The sequence below is a fragment of the Chiloscyllium punctatum genome, chromosome 13 (genome assembly GCF_047496795.1).
Source record: "Chiloscyllium punctatum isolate Juve2018m chromosome 13, sChiPun1.3, whole genome shotgun sequence".
Taxonomy (NCBI): Eukaryota; Metazoa; Chordata; class Chondrichthyes; order Orectolobiformes; family Hemiscylliidae; genus Chiloscyllium; species Chiloscyllium punctatum.
In genome coordinates this window covers 89,951,578-89,970,256 of record NC_092751.1, presented here as the reverse complement: position 1 = coordinate 89,970,256, position 18,679 = coordinate 89,951,578, and positions in this window count along the sequence as shown.

Genomic DNA, 18,679 nt, shown 5'->3' with positions numbered 1-18,679 from the left:
CATCTATTGATTTCTTCAGCAATAAAACATTGATTGCCTGTCACGGGAATAGAAATGAAGCAGGTTCCTACTGTCCTCAGACAGGAGGTTATAAATAATCCATGGTGAAATAGGTTTTGCAGTGCTGCTGTCCAGTTTACAGTGGAAGAATTTGGCTTGTGAAAGACTTTTTAAACAAGCCCTTTCTCCATGTTTTGTCCACAGACAATAAAGTTGAGAAGTAATGTGATATAAGGGCTTCTCACTTTGAGATTGGCTCTGAGATGCTGCAAAAATATTGTCCAACTGAACTGCCGCAGCATTAATATTTACCGTAAAGCCTGGAGGCCAGGCTGCTCCTTATTCCATAACTCCAGGCACTTTCTCCCTCATGTATCTCAATCCTTTTCCTGCCCTAGCTGACATGCAATTCAGGTTCGGAGTTACTCACCCTCCTTCTCCTAAGCATGCTTTCTAGAATCAGAGGTATTGGCATGGAAACAGGCCCTTCGGCCCAACTCATCAATGCCAACCAGACTTCCCATTTGTCACATCCCTTAAAAATGTTAAGTGTCAATGAAGTATCATTCATCTGAATCACAGGTATTAAATTTACTCAAGTTGTTCTTATTGGACAATCTCATCTGTAACTTGTTGGACAATTAAGTCCTTTCATAGAAAGCAAGATCTAAACTGTACACAGCACTTCAGCATGGCTTGACTATCTCACCAATACACAGCAAAACTACAGGAATTTCTTTACTCCAGTCCTTTTAATGACAAAATCAAGTATTTCTTTTACCATTCTAAATGCTCTGCTTTTTAACTTCTGTACAAGGCAATCCAAAGCCCATCAGAATGCTAATATTTTAGATTAGATTCCCTGCAGTGTGGAAACAGGCCCTTCGGCCCAACAAGTCCACACTGACTCATGCATCTAACACTATGGGGCAATTTAGCATGGCCAATTCACCTGACCAGCACATCTTTGGACTGTGTGAAGAAACTGGAGCACCTGGGAGGAAACCCATGCAGATACAGGGAGAATGTGCAAACTCCACACAGACAGTCTAGGAATCGAGACTGGAATCGAACATGGGACCCTGTTACTGTGAGGCAGCAGTGCTAACCACTGAGCCACCGTGCCACCCATTTCTGAGTTATTCATCATTCAAAAATTATCTTTTTTATTTTTCTGAAAAAGTAGATAGCTTTACATTTCACTGTACTTATTTTTTCCATCTGCCATGGTGTGGTAATCTCCCTTAACCTATTTAATGTCTCCTTCCGCAGCCTCTTTGCACGCACCTCACCTTTCTTTCTCAATTACTTTGCCACCTAACTTCATGTTGGCACAGAAATGATTTTACCTTCTTGGATCAGCGCTGAAGGAATTGACAGAGGCGTCTAATATAATCGCCAATTAATATGGTCAATTGATGCATGCATTCTTTTAGGTTGAAGAAGGCAAAGATGGAGAGACTTTCTGGAAATGGGCTCCGCTGCACCACCTATTGACCATAGGCCAAAACTGCAACCTAAATGTTGACATAGACAATCCCAATATCAAGTGTTAGCACCAAAGGGTGACCAAACATGTAATAACCAGAAGCTTGGACAATTATGAGGTTTATATTGAAAAAATGTAGATATGTGGCATACATGAAGATGCATTTAGAGCAGAATTTAAAGGTAAGATTTGACAGCCGAACGTGGAATGTAGACTTCATGTGGTCAATAGATTCATAGAAAACAGTGGCGGAAGAGCCATTTAATATATTTTAAAAAGAGGGCGATAGATCTGACTATCAAGGAAGTCAAAGACTGAAGGCAGGAATGGAGTCACTACCCCGATAGAAGAGAGAAATTATACTTGCTTTGAAAAGCCTGTTTTAGGGCTGAGATTTCCCAGACCCTGAACATTGTGGGCAATAATAAGTCAGTCCAGAATGTTGGGAAAACATAAGTCTGATTTTGCACTGACGGTTTACCCAGTGAGATGAGAATCCTGCACGTGAGTGGTGACAGGCATATTTTCCTGCATCTCATTATTACCAATTCTTGTCACGTTTATGTGCAGTTTGCTGTTCTCCCATGTGGCAGGTAGAAACTAGGTGAACATTCCCAAAGGTGAACATCAGAGCAGGTACTGACAATTCCAGCTCACCTTGGCTGGCAGTCCCTAACATCTTGGGGCAATCTCCGTGGGTAGCGACTCCTGCATCCTTTATCCACGGAGGTTGGCATCAGACTCATCACATCATCATGGGGGGGGCACCTCTGTGACTGACGGAGGATACAGTTAGCCACTTCGATGCTGCACTTCCAGCACACTGACACACTGCATTATAATACTGCTGCCAGGTCGGGTGGCAAACAGGAACAGGGAACCATCTCCTGGATTGTAACAGGGTGCATCCCAGGGCTTACAGCCTTCCCTCTTTGTGCTCACTCACTTGGCACATCTACTCAGATGATCTCAGCATTTCTGCCTTGTCTTTTTGCTCATTACCGCATCATAGAATCATACAATCCCTACAGTATGGAAACAGGCCTTTCAGCCCAACAAGTCCACACTGACCCTCTGAAGAATATCCCACCCAGACTCGAATTGTCCTTATTGGAAAATCTCATCTGTAGCTTATTAGACAATTAAATCCTTTCAAAGATAACAAGATCAAAACTGTACATAGCACTTCAGCACGGCTACCCTATTACCCTACATTTCCCCCTGACTAATGCACCTTGCCTACACATCCCTGAACACTATGGGCAATTTAGCATGGCCAATTCACCGAACCTACACATGTTTGGACTGTGGGAGGAAACCAGAGCAAACCCATGCAGACTCAGGGAGAACGTGCAAACTCCACATTGACAGTTGCCTGAGGCTGGAATCAAACCCAGGTCCCTGGTGCTGTGTGGCAGCAGTGCTAATCACTGAGCCACCATACACATCATTCAGGACTTACAGACTCACAGTATTTCACCTTTCCCTTGCCTCTTAGCAAGGGCAGCACAGTGGCTCAGTGGTTAGGGTCCGAGGTTCGATTCCAGCCTTGGGCAACTGTCTGTGCGGAGTTTGCACATTCTCCCTGTGTCTGCATGGGTTTCCTCCCACAATCTAAAGGTCAGGTGAATTGGCCATGCTAAATTGTCCATAATGTTAGGTGCATTAGTCAGAGGGGGGGGTGGGTTACTCTTCGGAGGTTTGGTGTGGAGGGCCTGTTTCAATCTAATCATAGACAGAAAGTCAGGCAAGTTGCCATGTTTGCTAGCCATGATCAGTAAAGTGGGTGGACTTGTTGCATCATGGCACCCACCCTGCTTCAATGCCAAACAGGTACCATGTGCCAATGCAAATGTTCTTCAAATGAAAGAACCATGTCTCAAAGTCTAAGGGGAGTGGTCGTCAGCTAGGTCCAGGGGGACTTTCATCATTCAGGGTGTACTGGCGCAAGAAGTCAAGGGGAGTATCCAATAATAGTCGAGGAGCTTGATCACAGACAGTTGGGTGCTTGTTGCTGTCAGAGCCAGTGGTTCTGCATCGTTACGGTGTGGGTAGTGGGCCATGGTCAGTCCTGCACATCCAGTGCAACCAGATAAGGGTCAGTTAAGGGGTTGACAGAGTTCAGTCAGGGGCCTGAACACTCAATAGGTTACACTGAAGTGGTAGATGCAGGTACAATTATGAAGGCTACACGTCAGCTTAGTGGTTAGGGAAAGCACAGCAGCTCAGGCAACATCTGAGGAGCAGGAAAATCGATGTTTCGGGCAAAAGCCCTTCATTAGGGATTTTGCCCGAAATGTCAATTCTCCTGCTCCTCGGATGCTGCCTGACCTGCTGTGTTTTTCCAGCACGATTCTAATCTCCAGCATCTGCAATACCCACTTCTGCCTAGCACAGTGGTTATCCTTCCTTGCGCCGCAGGTAATCCTGAACAATGATGAGATGTGATGGCACATTAGGTGTTAGGGAAAGAGGAGCACTCCCTTAGACAGGGGTTCTGTGGGAGTTGGCAAAGGAAGGGTAATCAGTGTAGCTTTTGTTTCATGGCTACAGTGCACAATGGCAGTCAATTAGGCAGGTGATGAAGTAAAATAGCAATGCATTCACCATTGCGTAGTTTTATTTGGAATGGATTGTCACTGGGCCAACACTGTGCTGTCCCTTCTCATTTCCCTGCCACAGTGTGTACTGTTTCTTTGGCTGGCAGTGATTGACCTGGTACACAGCTGGGCATTAAACACTATTACAACTGAATGTTAGCCACTAACATTCATTCTCCCAGGCTGACCATTATCCACCCCTTTGTTAGTCCAACTGTTCTTCTCTCTCTTTGAGCTCCATCTCCACCTATCATTTACTCCTCATCCCTACCCCTTCTGCATATAAACTGGCATTTCCTGGCTACCATCAGTTCTGAAGAAGGATCGCTGCACCCAAAATGTTAACTCTGATTTCTCTCCACAGGTGCTGCCAGACCTGCTGAGTTTTTCCAGCAGACTCTGTCCTTGTTTCTGATTTCCAGCATCCACTGTTCTTTCGGGTTTTCATTATACACAGTGTTGGCTGCTGAAGTCTTGGCAGATTCAGGCGGAATCTGTGAGAGCAAGGTGGCATATGAGTGGTGCCTTGGAGCTAGGTGTATACATAAACAGGTGAGCAGAACACATGAGATAACTCATGCAAGCTCACAGAGTGGAACCCTCAGTGTGGCTCCCTGAAAGTGACCGCTCGTTATGTTTTGGTAACATTCAGCCTCTGTGTCTTTGCAGGTTGAATAAAATAAAACACTCTCCGTGAAAGGCCTGTTGGATACAGCTTTATATTTTAACCAACAGAAAGGTTTGGAGATTAAGCAACAGCTGAATTGGTGTAAAATGGTTGATACTGAAGTGGTGGATGCAGGTACAACTATGTAGACTGCACAGTAGCTCAGTGGTTAGGGAAAGCACAGCAGGTCAGGCAGCATCCGAGGAGCAGGAAAATCGATGTTTCGGGCAAAAGCCCTTCATCAGGGATTTAGCTCGAAATGCTGATTTTCCTGCTCCTCGGATGCTGCCTGAGCTGCTGTGCTTCTCCAGCACCACTCTGATCTTGACTCTAATCTCCAGCATCTGTAATACCCACTTCTGCCGAGCTCAGTGGTTAGCACTGCTGCCTCGCAGCATCAAGGACCTGGGTTTGATTCCGGCCTCAGGAGTGTGTGGAGTTTGTGGAGTTTGTACATTTGCCCTGTGTCTATGAGTGCTCCAGTTTCTTCCCACAGTCCGAACATGTGCAGGTTAGAGTGGATTGGCCATGGGAAATTGTCACATAATATCCAGGGAGATGCACGCTAGGTGGGTTAGCTGTAGGAAATGCAGGGTTACAGGGAAAGGGTAGGGGTGTAGGTCTGGAAGGGATGCTCTTCAGAGGGTTGGTGCAGACCCGAAGGGATGAATGGCTTGCTTCCTCACTGTAGGAATTCTAATGACAATGTTTCAAAGACATTTAGATTAGTACATGAATAGAAAAGGTTTGGAGGGGTAAGGTCCAAGTGCAAGCAGGTGGGACTGGTTTAGTTTGGGATTATGGTAAGCATGGACTGGTGGAATAAAAGTGTTGTTGCCGTGCTGGATTCTATGATTGGTGGTTGAAGGGCTGAATGACCTATGCTAGCTCCAATTTTCTACATTCCTGTGCATGTGGAATGTGGATGTCACTGATAGGACTAGCATTTGTTGCTCATCCTTAATTAACCTTGAAATGATTGGTTTGTTGGGCCATCTCATAACATTATTAAGAGTCAGTCATATTGCTTTGGTCTGGAATCACATGGAGGCCAGACCAGGTAAAGATGGCAAATTTTCTTTGCTAAAGGACATCATGTACCAGATAGGTTTTTCTTTGGTCAACTTACGAAGACTTGCTTTCCCATACAGGTTAATTGAGTTTAGAGCATTAGCCTGGGTATTATTGAATCCGTTGCTCCCGATGTGGTCTCCTCTACATTGGGGAGACTGGGCGCCTCCTAGCAGAGCGCTTTAGGGAACATCTCCGAGACACCCGCACCAATCAACCAAACCGCCCTGTGGCCCAACATTTCAACTCCCCCCTCCCACTCTGCCGAGGACATGGAGGTCCTGGGCCTCCTTCACCGCCACTCCCTCACCACCTGACGCCTGGAGGAAGAACGCCTCATCTTCCGCCTCGGAACACTTCAACCCCAGGGCATCAATGTGGACTTCAACAGCTTCCTCATTTCCCCTTCCCCCACCTCATCCTAGCTTCAAACTTCCAGCTCAGCACTGTCTCCTTGACTTGTCCAGACTTGTCCGACCTGCCTATCTTCTTTTCCACCTATCCACTCCATCCTCTCCTCCTTGACCTATCACCTTCATCTCCTCCCCCACTCACCCATTGTACTCTATGCTACTCTCTCCCCACCCCCACCCTCCTCTAGCTTATCTCTCCATGCTTCAGGCTCACTGCCTTTATTCCTGATGAAGGGCTTTTGCCCGAAACGTCGATTTCGCTGCTCGTTGGATGCTGCCTGAACTGCTGTGCTCTTCCAGTACCACTGTTCCAGTATCCACATTACTAGCCTAGTGACATGACTATGTGACATCTCTCTCTGGATTGCTGGCAATGGAAAATAGCTAGGGCCCTCAGATCAGATTTTTCTTTTTTAGATATACATTCCATTGTGGGAGGTAAGAATAAGTATCCATCTTTTGGGGTTGGGCAATCAAGTTTGAAATCTAGCAGTAAAACATTTTGAACTCAGGAGAGGAAGTCTTATTCAAATTTATTCCGGGTGTAATGGCTGTGAAACCTCACCAAACCTGGACAATTGTAAACTGACATCCAATTCTTTGTGTATTCTCCTTTGTCTGTGTGAGCAACCCCATCAATTAGTGACACGTGAACTCTGCAGATATTGCTTCACATTTGGAGAGCTGTGCAGGCACTGGCACACTGTTCCCAGTGAACCCACTCAAATATCAACACGGCTTCAAATGCTAGCACAAATAATTGCAAATGTCGACACACTCCATTGCATACCTTTCCAATGCTGACTCACTCCTTGAGAGATCCTATTGAGGATGGAGGCAGTTCTGGAGACTCTCTTACATGATTTGTAAAAGGCATCAAGGACAAGTTTACCATGCACATTAGAATCATAGAATCCCTACAGTGTGGAAGCAGGCCATTCGGCCCATCAACTGACCCTCCAATGAGCAGCCCATCCAGACCCATCTCCTAGCCTATCCCTGTAACTCTGCATTTCCCCATTTCAAATCCACCTAGCCTGGACACTATGGGCAATTTAACATGGCCAGTACACCTAACCTGCACATCTAGATAAGAAATTTTAAGTGTTATTCTTTTTAAGTGTAATTTACAGTTACAAACAATCCTTTAGTCATCTAGGCAAAGAAAACAGGGTTACCATGATTATTCACTCTTTTATTAATATACAACTATAAGCATGCAACAACCCTGGTTAAGCATGAATGTGCAGCTCTAGCTCAGCTTGTTTGCTTCTGCACTTGGAAGGTTGGAGGTCAAATTTCTCTCCAGAGGCGTGAGTGCAAGATCTTGGCTGATGCTTAAGTGCAGTTGGAACTTCATTGTCAGCGATGCCATCTTTTGGATGGAGTGTCATACCTGAAATGCGACTGCCCTTTCATGTGGACGTAAAAAACAGAACCAAACCCCTCAGCATTATTTTGAAGAAGAGCAGTGCAGATCTTTCCCGTGCCCAGGCCAATCAAGCAGAATCACTTTGGAAAACAATGGTCATTACCTCATTGCTGTAGTGGGACTTTGCCATGTGTATTATGGCTGCCATGTTTCTTGTGTCACAATAAAGATAAAGTTGCCATTGTCTTACCAGACCATAGGGCTGCACTCCCATTAGAGAGGGAAGACCGGTGGTGGGTTAACCTGAGGGTCACCATGCCTCAGGCGAGGGGAGAGCATCCTTTTTGGTAGCCTGAGCCGGTGCAGGAATTGAACCCATGCTGTTGGCCAACCAGCGAAATGAACTGTTATAACAATTTAATACTTTTCACTGGCTGTACAGTGTGCAGGACATCCTGAGGTTGAAGTATAAATACAAGCCTTCCTTCCTATGTAGTCCATAGAAACATTGAGATATCTGCTGGCAACAAGGAGTACTGTCAGTCCCAGACCCTCTGGGATACAGGGTCCCAACAGCTGATATAACCCAGATTCTCATCTTGTGGTGTAGGCCATAGATCTCCTTTATAACTTAAGTTATTTGAAGAAACCATTACTTTTGAACCTGTTCTTTAATGCATGATGATGGATTGCAATCACGACGAACTCCTTAATTACAAGGTGGCTAAAAGTGCTGTCTGATAATGCCAAATTAAAGTAGCTTCTGTAGTAATTCAATCTTCATTGAAAATGCCATTGATCAAGGATATATTATTCCTTTTTTTGACTGACTGACCCCAAATCATCTCTAAAGACTTTTATCAAAGATTTATTTTTCTTCATCTTTTTAATCTAGCTTCTGCCTCACATTTCCTGAAAAATGAATATAAACTGCAATATTTTTGATAAGTTTCTCTTTTTTTTCTAGAGTAGTAGGAAATAGAATTTGAAGGAAATAATTCTTTGCTGGATGGTTAGACCTTGTTACATTATAAATATTAGATTAGGCGTTCCAAATACCTTCTGCCACAATAAATATTCATAGGAAATAAGCCGGTAAGCTTGGTTAAAGAGACATGAAGTTGTAATTTTTTGCATCTTGTGCTCATCAGGCCTGAAATGTAAGTAAACCAAATTCAGAAAGGGGACAATTTTGTGGGATATTTTCTTAAAATATTTTAAGGGGGGTGCGGTGTCTGGTCTGGTCCATAATAATGTGTGGCCAATGCCTTTTTCTGCACTCTTCAGAACTGAAATTCAAAAATTCAAATTCAGAAAGGGAATAACAATTTTTACAAGACGAGAACAAAGTCTATTGTTAGGACTAGGTTTGCAATGGAGATGCTCCCTCTTCCTATGCTGTATAAATTGTTATTCCCTTTCTGAATTTGATTTTCTTGCATTTCAGTCCTGAAGATTACAGAAAATAGCATTGACTTCATATTGTTATGGACCAGGCAAGACTCCCCTCAAATTATTTCAAGAAAATACCCCACACCCTAACTTTGCTAGTTGTTTTAAGCAGGTGTAACGTGGATATTGTGGAAGGGATGCAGTTGAACAAACCACGTGAGCTCTAAACAGACCAAAATTTATCTACAAGATTACCAAATGAAACACAAACAAAAGAGAACAGATACTGAATGACTTTGCCTATTCGAAAACCCAGCAGATCATCCCAAACTTAATGCTGCTGTTTCAAATACTTGCAACAATCCCCATAAGCACCCCTTGGCACAAAAGATAAACTCAAACACAGGGTCTTACAGGAGAGATGTCAGAGAGAGGGAGGATCAGCATGGACCTGTTTCTTTGTGTCCAACAGCTTCACCATTGCCTGACTGCTTTCAGTGAACAGCCAGACTGGTAAAAGCTAAGTTGGACCAGAGAAGAGCTGAACTGGAAGAACTGACCACTCTCCTTTCATTGTACAAGTGTTTTTATAAACTTGAACTTGGTGGAGCTGGTGTTGGGCTGAGGTGGACAAAGTTATAAATTCTGTGCCTTTTGATCCTGTTCCATAGCTACCTGATGAAGGAGAGCACTCCAAAAGCTGGTTCTTCCAAATAAACCTGTTGCAGTATAACCTGGTATTGTGTGATTTTTAACTTTAAACTTGAAAGCCTTTTGCCTGAGGCAGTCTCTATTAGCAATAATCTTTTAGAATGGTTCTAAAACCATTCAAACTTAGACTTTTCGGAGTCTATGTCTTTTAGGACCTCCTGAATAAAAACCAAGGACAACATAACCTTGTTCTTCACAACAAATCTCTTTTTAGGAATTATTTACTTGTGAGTGCATTATTAGGTGGTGCATCACACAATGCAGCATCAAAGTTAGGAAGATATATAAACATTATGGGGAATTGGAGACTGCATTAAAAGCTGAACACCCTTCCAACTATTTAATTAAACTTGCCAATTCTTGTAAGTGAACCATATGATTATGACTTACTCCCTTTTGTTCTACAGAGCTCTCTATTTATTTAGTCTGAGGTCAACAACATCTTACTCACTGACTTATAATGGAAATTCTCTTTCACATTGCACAGGACAGAAATTAAATTTAAAAATCATCCCTTTTTGTACGGTCTGAAGTTTTCCTCTCTCTATATCATCCTATTCCCTCTTCTCCTGAATACGTTGATTCCATCATTTGGGAACAACGAGTGCCTTAATCATGTGCAAGCCTTGGGTGAACCAGTTCATCATAGAGGATGCCATGATTATGTCTATTCTTGGGCTTCCACAAGCATTGGGAGAAAGTGAGGACTGCAGATGCTGGAGCTCAGAGTCGAGGGTGTGGTGCTGGAAAAACACAGCAGGTCAGGCAGCATCTGACGTGCAGGAGAATCGATGTTTCAGACATACGAACTTCATCAGGAAATATCGTTCATCTCTGATGAAGGGCTTATGCCTGAAATGTCAATTCTCCTGCCCCTCAGATGCTACCTGACCTGCTGTGCTTTTCCAGCGCTACACACTTGTATAAGCATTCTCAGTTCCACAGGCCAAACTGTCCCGAGCTGTAGCCCCCTGCCTGATATTCCTTCCCATGCCTTGGGGTTCGTTCACCACAAACTTGGAATAGAACCTTCCTTTTCTGTATTGTCAGTTGGACAGAAACCTCCCAGCTAAGTGGATACAGTGCGTGTGGATTAGATAATGCTCCTTAAATTGACAGTGGGTTCTGAAACAGGGATCTCCCTGGCAACTTCCAGCTTTCTCTGGGAAGATTCTATGCCCTCTAGTTCTGGACTCCCCAACCCCAGGGAAAAGACTTTGTCTATTCATCCTATCCATAATTTTGTAAACATCTATAAGGTCACCCCTCAGCCTCCGACGCTCCAGGGAAAACAGCCCCAGCCTGTTCAGCCTCTCCCTATAACTCAAATCCTCCAACCCTGGCAACATCCTTGTAAATCATTTCTGAACCCTTTCAAGTTTCACAACATCTTTCCGATAGGAAGGAGACCAGAATTGCATGCAATATTCCAACAGTGGCCTAATCAATGTCAAAATAGAGTCCTAAGGGTTTTTACAAATATATTAAAGACAAAAGGGTAACTAGGGAGAGAATAGGGCCCCTCAAAGATCAGCAAGGTGACCTTTGTGTGGAGCCACAGAAAATGGGGGAGATACTAAATGAATATTTTGCTTCAGTATTTACTGTGGAAAAGGATATGGAAGATATAGACTGTAAGGAAATAGATGGTGACATCTTGCAAAATTACCAGATTACAGAGGAGGAAGTGCTGGATGTCTTGAAACGGTTAAAGGTGGATAAATCCCCAGGACCTGATCAGGTGTACCCGAGAACTCTGTGGGTAGCTAGAGAAGTGATTGCTGGACCTCTTGCTGAGATATTTGTATCATCGATAGTCACAGGTGAGGTGCCGGAAGACTGGAGGTTGGCAAATGTGGTGCCATTGTTTAAGAAGAGCAGTAAAGACAAGCCAGGGAACTATAGACCGGTGAGCCTGACCTCAGTGTTGTTGGAGGGAATCCTGAGGGACCGGATGTACATGTATTTGGAAAGGGAAGGACTGATTTGGGATAGTCAACATGGCTTTGTGCGTGGGAAATCATGCCTCACAAACTTGATTGAATTTTTTGAAGAAGTAACAAAGAAGATTGATGAGGGCAGAGCAGTAGATGTGATCTATATGGACTTCAGTAAGGTGTTCGACAAGGTTCCCCATGGGAGACTGATTAGCAAGGTTAGATCTCATGGAATACAGGGAGAACTAGCCATTTGGATACAGAACTGGCTCAAAGGTAGAAGACAGAGGGTGGTGGTTGAGAGTTGCTTTTCAGACTGGAGCCCGGTGACCAGTGGAGTACCACAAGGATCAGTGCTGGGTCCTCTACTTTTTTGTTATTTACATAAATGATTTGGATGCGAGCATAAGGGGTACAGTTAGTAAGTTTGCAGATGACCCCAAAATTGGAGGTGTAGTGGATAGCGAAGAGGGTTACCTCAGATTACAACAGGATCTTTACCAGATGGGCCATGGGGCTGAGAAGTGGCAGATGGAGTTTTATTCAGATAAATGCGAGGTGCTGCATTTTGGGAAAGCAAATCTTAGCAGGACTTATACACTTAATGGTAAGGTTCGAGGGAGTGTTGCTGAACAAAGAGAGTTTGGAGTGCAGGTTCATAGGTCCTTGAAAGTGGAGTTGCAGGTAGATAGAATAGTGAAGACATTTGGTATGCTTTCCTTTACTGGTCAGAGTATTGAGTACAGGAGTTGGGAGGTCATGTTGCGGCTGTACAGAGTCATAGAGTCATAGAGATATACAGCATGGAAACAGAACCTTCAGTCCAACCTGTCCATGCCACCAGATAGCCCACCCAATCTAGTCCCACCTGCCAGCACCTGGCCTATCTCCCTCCAAACCCTTCCTATTCATATACCCTCTCCCTAGTTACCCTTTTGTCCTTAATATATTTGTAAAAACCCTTTGAATTCTCTGTTATTCTATTTGCCAAAGCTATCTCATATCCCCTTTTTGCCCTCCTGATTTCCCTCTTAAGTATACTCTTACTTCCTTTATACTCTTCTAAGGATTCACTCGATCTATCCTGTCTACACCTGACATATGCTTCGTTCTTTTTCTTAACCAAACCCTCAATTTCTTCAGTCATCCAGCATTCCCTATACCTACCAGCCTTCCCTTTCACCCTGACAGGAATATACTTTCTCTTGATTCTTTTTATCTCATTTCTGAAGGCTTCCCATTTTCCAGCCATCCCTTTAAATGCGAACATCTGCCTTCGAAAGTTCTTGCCTAATACCTCCAAAATTGGCCTTTCTCCAATTTAGAACTTCAACTTTTAGATCTGGTCTATCCTTTTCCATCACTATTTTAAAACGAATAGAATTATGGTCGCATTTGAACTGCATGTTTGTAACAAATCAGTTCTGGCCATTATGTGATGATTTGTTTCCAAATCAATTCACATTATGATCCACTGCTGAACATCAGAGCTGATTTGTGTCTGAAATACCGAGGGAAAATGTTGCGTTTGTTTTAAATTCTGCCCAACAAGTGACCTGCTGGCTAAATGCAATAGACACGCTGTAACATGGAGCCACACTGACCTCTTTCGCAATTGATCTATATTTACAACTTCCCAAGTCGAACAGCAGCTAAAGGGCTCTGGCCCGAAGGGTCGATATTTCTGCTCCTCGGTTGTTGCCTCACCTGCTGTGCTTTTCCAGCACCACACACTCTCAACTCTAATCTCCAGCGTCTGTAGACCTCACTGTCTCCCAGCAGCTAAAGAGGCAGGGGAGAGGCCTACTTGGATTTGTGAAAAGGAGAGTCATCACTGCCTTGTGGCCTGTTGCTGGGAAGGGTATGGGGCTGTGAGAAAGGGCTTTGATGCTCTCTGCATTAGAATGTTCTCACAAGGTAAAGTTGGCATAGTCCTACTAGATCCCAGAGCTGCTCTCCCATTCGGGAGAAACTTGTTGTAGTTTAACCTGAGGGTCATCATGCCTCAGGTAAGAGAAGGAGAGTTCTTCATGGTAACCTCAGCTGGTGCATGAATTAAACCCACACTGTTGGTGCTACTCTGCATTGCAAACCAGCCATCCAGCTAACTGAGCTAACCAACTTTCTTCCCACATGGGTGGGCCCTGAGGAGTAATGAACTGATCAGTGTGCGACTGGCATGTGTACACCTTTAGCTTTGCTAACATCAAATCATTCACACATTTAAGCTCAGAAAGTTACATCTGTCACATTAAGCCACTGTGTCTGTCTGTTAATTGCAGTATCTTTGCTGTGAGGAGCAATAGTACAGACAAAGGGCTTTCAATACCAATGTGGATTCTGGGATCATTTCATTCTCCATAGCATTTTGAAAGATAAATAATTTGCTTTTTCAGGACAATTCATGCATTAATCAATGCCAGACTCCACAAAATGCAGCAAGTGTTGTCTCTCTCCGTATTCAACCAGAGTGGTGATTATTTCAGATCAACCTATTCAGAGATGTTATTACACACGTCTGAAGTTGGAGACCTTCAACTCAGGCCTCCTGACTCAAAGGCAGGGGCACTACCACTGAGGGCAAGAGCCCACCTGAGTGATATTTACTACATCGGGTAATGTTTATCAGATGTCACATTATTACTGGAATTTCCCTAAACCTCAAGTGGTTCTAGCCAAGAGGAACACTTTGAAGCCCACCTAATTTCAACAGAGCTTAACTTATCTCTAAAAGACTGAAGGAAGTTTCTTTAATGCAAACTATTCCATAAATATTGATTAGATTTCAGTGAATAGCCTACTAAATTATTTAAGTTAACCTTACAATGAACTGATGATTTCTAAACTTGAGAATAAGCAAACTAACCCACTTTTCAGAGCTGAAAAATGTGTTGCTGGAAAAGCGCAGCAGGTCAGGCAGCATCCAAGGAGCAGGAGAATCAACGTTTCGGGCATAAGCCCTTCTTTAGGAATGAGGAGGGTGTGCCAAGCGGGCTGAGATAAAAGGTAGGGAGGAGGGATTTGGGGGACGGGCGCTGGGAATGCGATAGGTGGAAGGAGGTTAAGGTGAGGGTGATAGGCCGGACAGGGGGTGGGAGCGGAGAGGTCGGGAAGAAGATTGCAGGTCAAGAAGGCGGTGCTGAGTCTGAGGGTTGGGACTGAGAAAAGGTGGGGGGAGGGGAAATGAGGAAGCTGGAGAAAGCGCCAATAGAGTTAGTAAAGTGGATGAACTGTTCAACCTCTCATGAGAAAGTTGAACAGTTCATCCACTTTATTAACACCTTCCACCCCGACCTCTCCATTTCTATCTCGACTGGCACCACACCCCATCTTTTCCTCCGCTACATTGATGACTGTATCGGTGCTACCTCGTGCTCCCATGAGGAGGTTGAACAGTTCATCCACTTTCCTAACACCTTCCACCCCGAACTCAAATTTACCTGGACCATCTCAGACTCCTGCCCCCCCCTTCCTAGACCTCTCCATTTCTATCTCAGGCGACCAACTCAACACGGACATTTACTATAAACCGATCGACTCCCACAGCTACCTAGATTACACCTCCTCCCACCCTGCCCCCTGTAAAAACGCCATCCCATATTCCCAATTCCTTTGCCTCCGCCGCATCTGCTCCCAGGAGGACCAATTCCAATACCAAATAACCCAGATGGCCTCCTTCCTCAAAGACCACAATTTCCCCTCAGACGTGGTTGACGATGCTCTCCACCGCATCTCCTCCACTTCCCGCTCCTCCGCTCTTGAGCCCCGCCCCCTCCAATCACCACCAGGACAGAACCCCACTGGTCCTCACCTACCACTCCACCAACCTCCATATACATCGTATCATCCGTCGTCATTTCTGCCACCTCCAAACAGACCCCACCACCAAGGATATATTTCCCTCCCCTCCCCTATAAGCATTCCAGAAAGACCACTCCCTCCGCGACTCCCTCGTCAGGTCCACACCCCCTACCAACCCAACCTCCACTCGCGGCACCTTCCCCTGCAATCACAAGAAATGCAAAACTTGCGCCCACACCTCCCCCCTCACTTCCCTCCAAGGCCCCAAAGGATCCTTCCATATCCGTCACAAATTCATCTGCACCTCCACACACATTGTTTACTGCATCCGCTGCACCCGATGTGGCCTCCTCTACATTGGGGAGACAGGCCGCCTACTTGCGGAACATTTCAGAGAACACCTCTGGGACACCTGCACCAACCAACCCAACCACTCCATGGCTGAACACTTTAACTCCCCCTCCCACTCCGCCAAGGACATGCAGGTCCTTGGCCTCCTGCATCGCCAGACCTTGACAACACGACGCCTGGAGGAAGAGCGCCTCATCTTCCACCTAGGAACCCTCCAACCACGAGGGATGAATGCAGATTTCTCCAGCTTCCTCATTTCCTCTCCCCCCAACTTATCTCAGTCCCAACCCTCAGACTCAGCACAGCCTTCTTGACTTGCATTCTTCTTCCCGACCTCTCCACCCCCACCCCCTCTCCAGCCTATCACCCTCACCTTAACCTCCCTCCACCTATTGCATTCCCAACACCCCTCCCCGAAGTCCGTCTTCCCTAACTTTTATCTTAGCCTGCTTGGCATACCTTCCTCATTCCTGAAGAAGTGCTTAACCCTGAAACGTCGATTCTACTGTTCCTTGGATGCTGCCTGATCTGCTGCGCCTTTCCAGCAACATATTTTTCAGCTCTGATCTCCAGCATCTGCAGTCCTCACTTTCTCCTAACCCACATTTCAGACAAATACACAGCATCTCAAAGCACAGGTTTAATGATATTGGAAGAAAGGCAGAACCCGGAGTTTCACCACAGGATTAACCTCTGCCCTACTCAAAGACAGATGCTTATTTGGCAGTAGACTGGTCAAAACTCAGAACAAGAGGTTTGCCAGCAGGAATGCACTTAAATAGGAAGAAAAACAGGTAAAGAAATAATGCTTATTTTATTTTAGGCACTGATCGCTTATTTGAATGATGTTATGATACAGTGGTACTGTCCCTCTTCTGGGCTGGAAGCTCCATATTTTCTGCAGCGTTTGTGGTATTTATAATGTGGCTAGACACGGTGATTATCAGCCTGTAACTGCGACAAGTACACCTAGTGGCTGGCAGGCAGTAAAAATGAAAGAATCCTCTGTTGAATCTTCTTTTGGGAAAGCAAATCTTAGCAGGACTTATACACTTAATGATAAAGTCCTAGGGAGTGTTGCTGAATAAAGAGACCTTGGAGTGAAGGTTCATAGCTCCTTGAAAGTGGAGTCACAGGTAGACAGGTTAGTGAAGAAGGCGTTTGGTATGCTTTCCTTTATTGGTCAGAGTATTGAGTACAGGAATTGGAAGGTCATGTTGCGGTTGTACAGGGCATTGGTTAGGCCACTGTTGGAATATTGTGTGCAATTCTGGTCTCCTTCCTATCGGAAAGATGTTGTGAAACTTGGAAGGGTTCAGAAAGGATTTACAAGGATGTTGTCAGGGTTGGAGGATTTGAGCTACAAGGAGAGGCTGAACAGGCTGGGGCTGTTTTCCCTGGAGCGTCGGAGGCTGAGGGGTGACGTTGTAGAGGTTTACAAAATTATGAGGGGCATGGATAGGATAAATAGACAAGGTCTTTTCCCTGGGATCAGGGAGTCCAGAACTAAAAGGCATAGGTTTAGGGTGAGAGGAGAAAGATATAAAAGAGATCTAAAGGGCAACTTTTTTATGCAGAGGGTGGTATGTGTATGGAATGAGCTGCTAGATGATGTGGTGAAGGCTGGTACAATTGCAACATTTAAGAGGCATTTGGATGGGTATATGAATAGGAAGGGTTTGGAGGGATATGGGCCGGGTGCTGGCAGGTGGGACTAGATTGGGTTGTGATATCTGGTCAGCACGGGCAGGTTGGACCGAAGGGTCTGTTTACACGCTGTACATCTCTATGACTCTATGAGTCATCCAGAAGAAGGTGCTGGTATTGCAGTACATCACCACCAGCTGCACATTCCCGAATAAAAACTGAAAGAACTGCAGATGCTGGAAATCTGAAACAAAAACAGGAATTGTTGGGAAGACTGGCACCACTCTGAGTTCTGAGGAAGGGTCATTGAACCCGAATCATTAACTCTAATTCCTCTCCATAGATGTTGCCAGACCTGCACAGCCTTTCAAACAATTTCTGATTTTGGCACTGCATGTTCCCGTCCAAGACCAACACCATGCTGACCTTGTACTAGAGTCACTGTTTCTGCATTTGCTGCTGGGCCAAGACCCTGTATCCTCCTCCTTAACAGCACTGTGGGTGTCACTGTCACTTCCACAATATTTAAAGCAGGCAGATCAGCACCACGTTCTCAAGGGAAATTCGAGATGGTGAGTGCCAGATTTCCTCAGCTTCCCGAGGAAGAAGAGACGTTGTTGGGCCTTTGTAACCAGTGCGTCCACATGAAGAGTCCAGGAAAGCTTGTTGTGGATGACCACACCCAGGAGCTTGAAACTCTCCGCTCATTCCACCTCTGCGCTGTTAATGTGTAGAGGGGCATGAGTAACATCCTGCCAAAAGTCAATAATGAATTCTTTGGTTTTGCCAGCATTGAGAGCTAGGTTGTTCTCAGTGCACCATTTTTCCAGGTCTTCCACCTCCCGTCTGTAGTCTGTTTTGTCGCCATCTGAGATTCGACCGACTATGGTGGTGTCATCAGTGAACTTGTAAATGGCATTAGTCTGGTAGTTGGTGACATAGACAAGGTGGTTAGCCACCAGCTGAGTGGCATATCCTGCGCATGACCATGTGTACAGTGTGTGTATGTGCTTGAACATGCATGTGCTTATGTGCATGCATGTTTATATGTATTCACACGAGTTCACATCTGCATGTAATTACATGTGTGCATGATGGCACATATCTGTGTACATGTGTGCATGTGCTTCTATGTGAATGTGCTTATGCATGTGTCTGCTCTACTTTGTTCGTGTATGTGTCCGAGTAAGTGGGCCTCTGGTCTTGTTAGGACCTTCCCTGTTTTCCC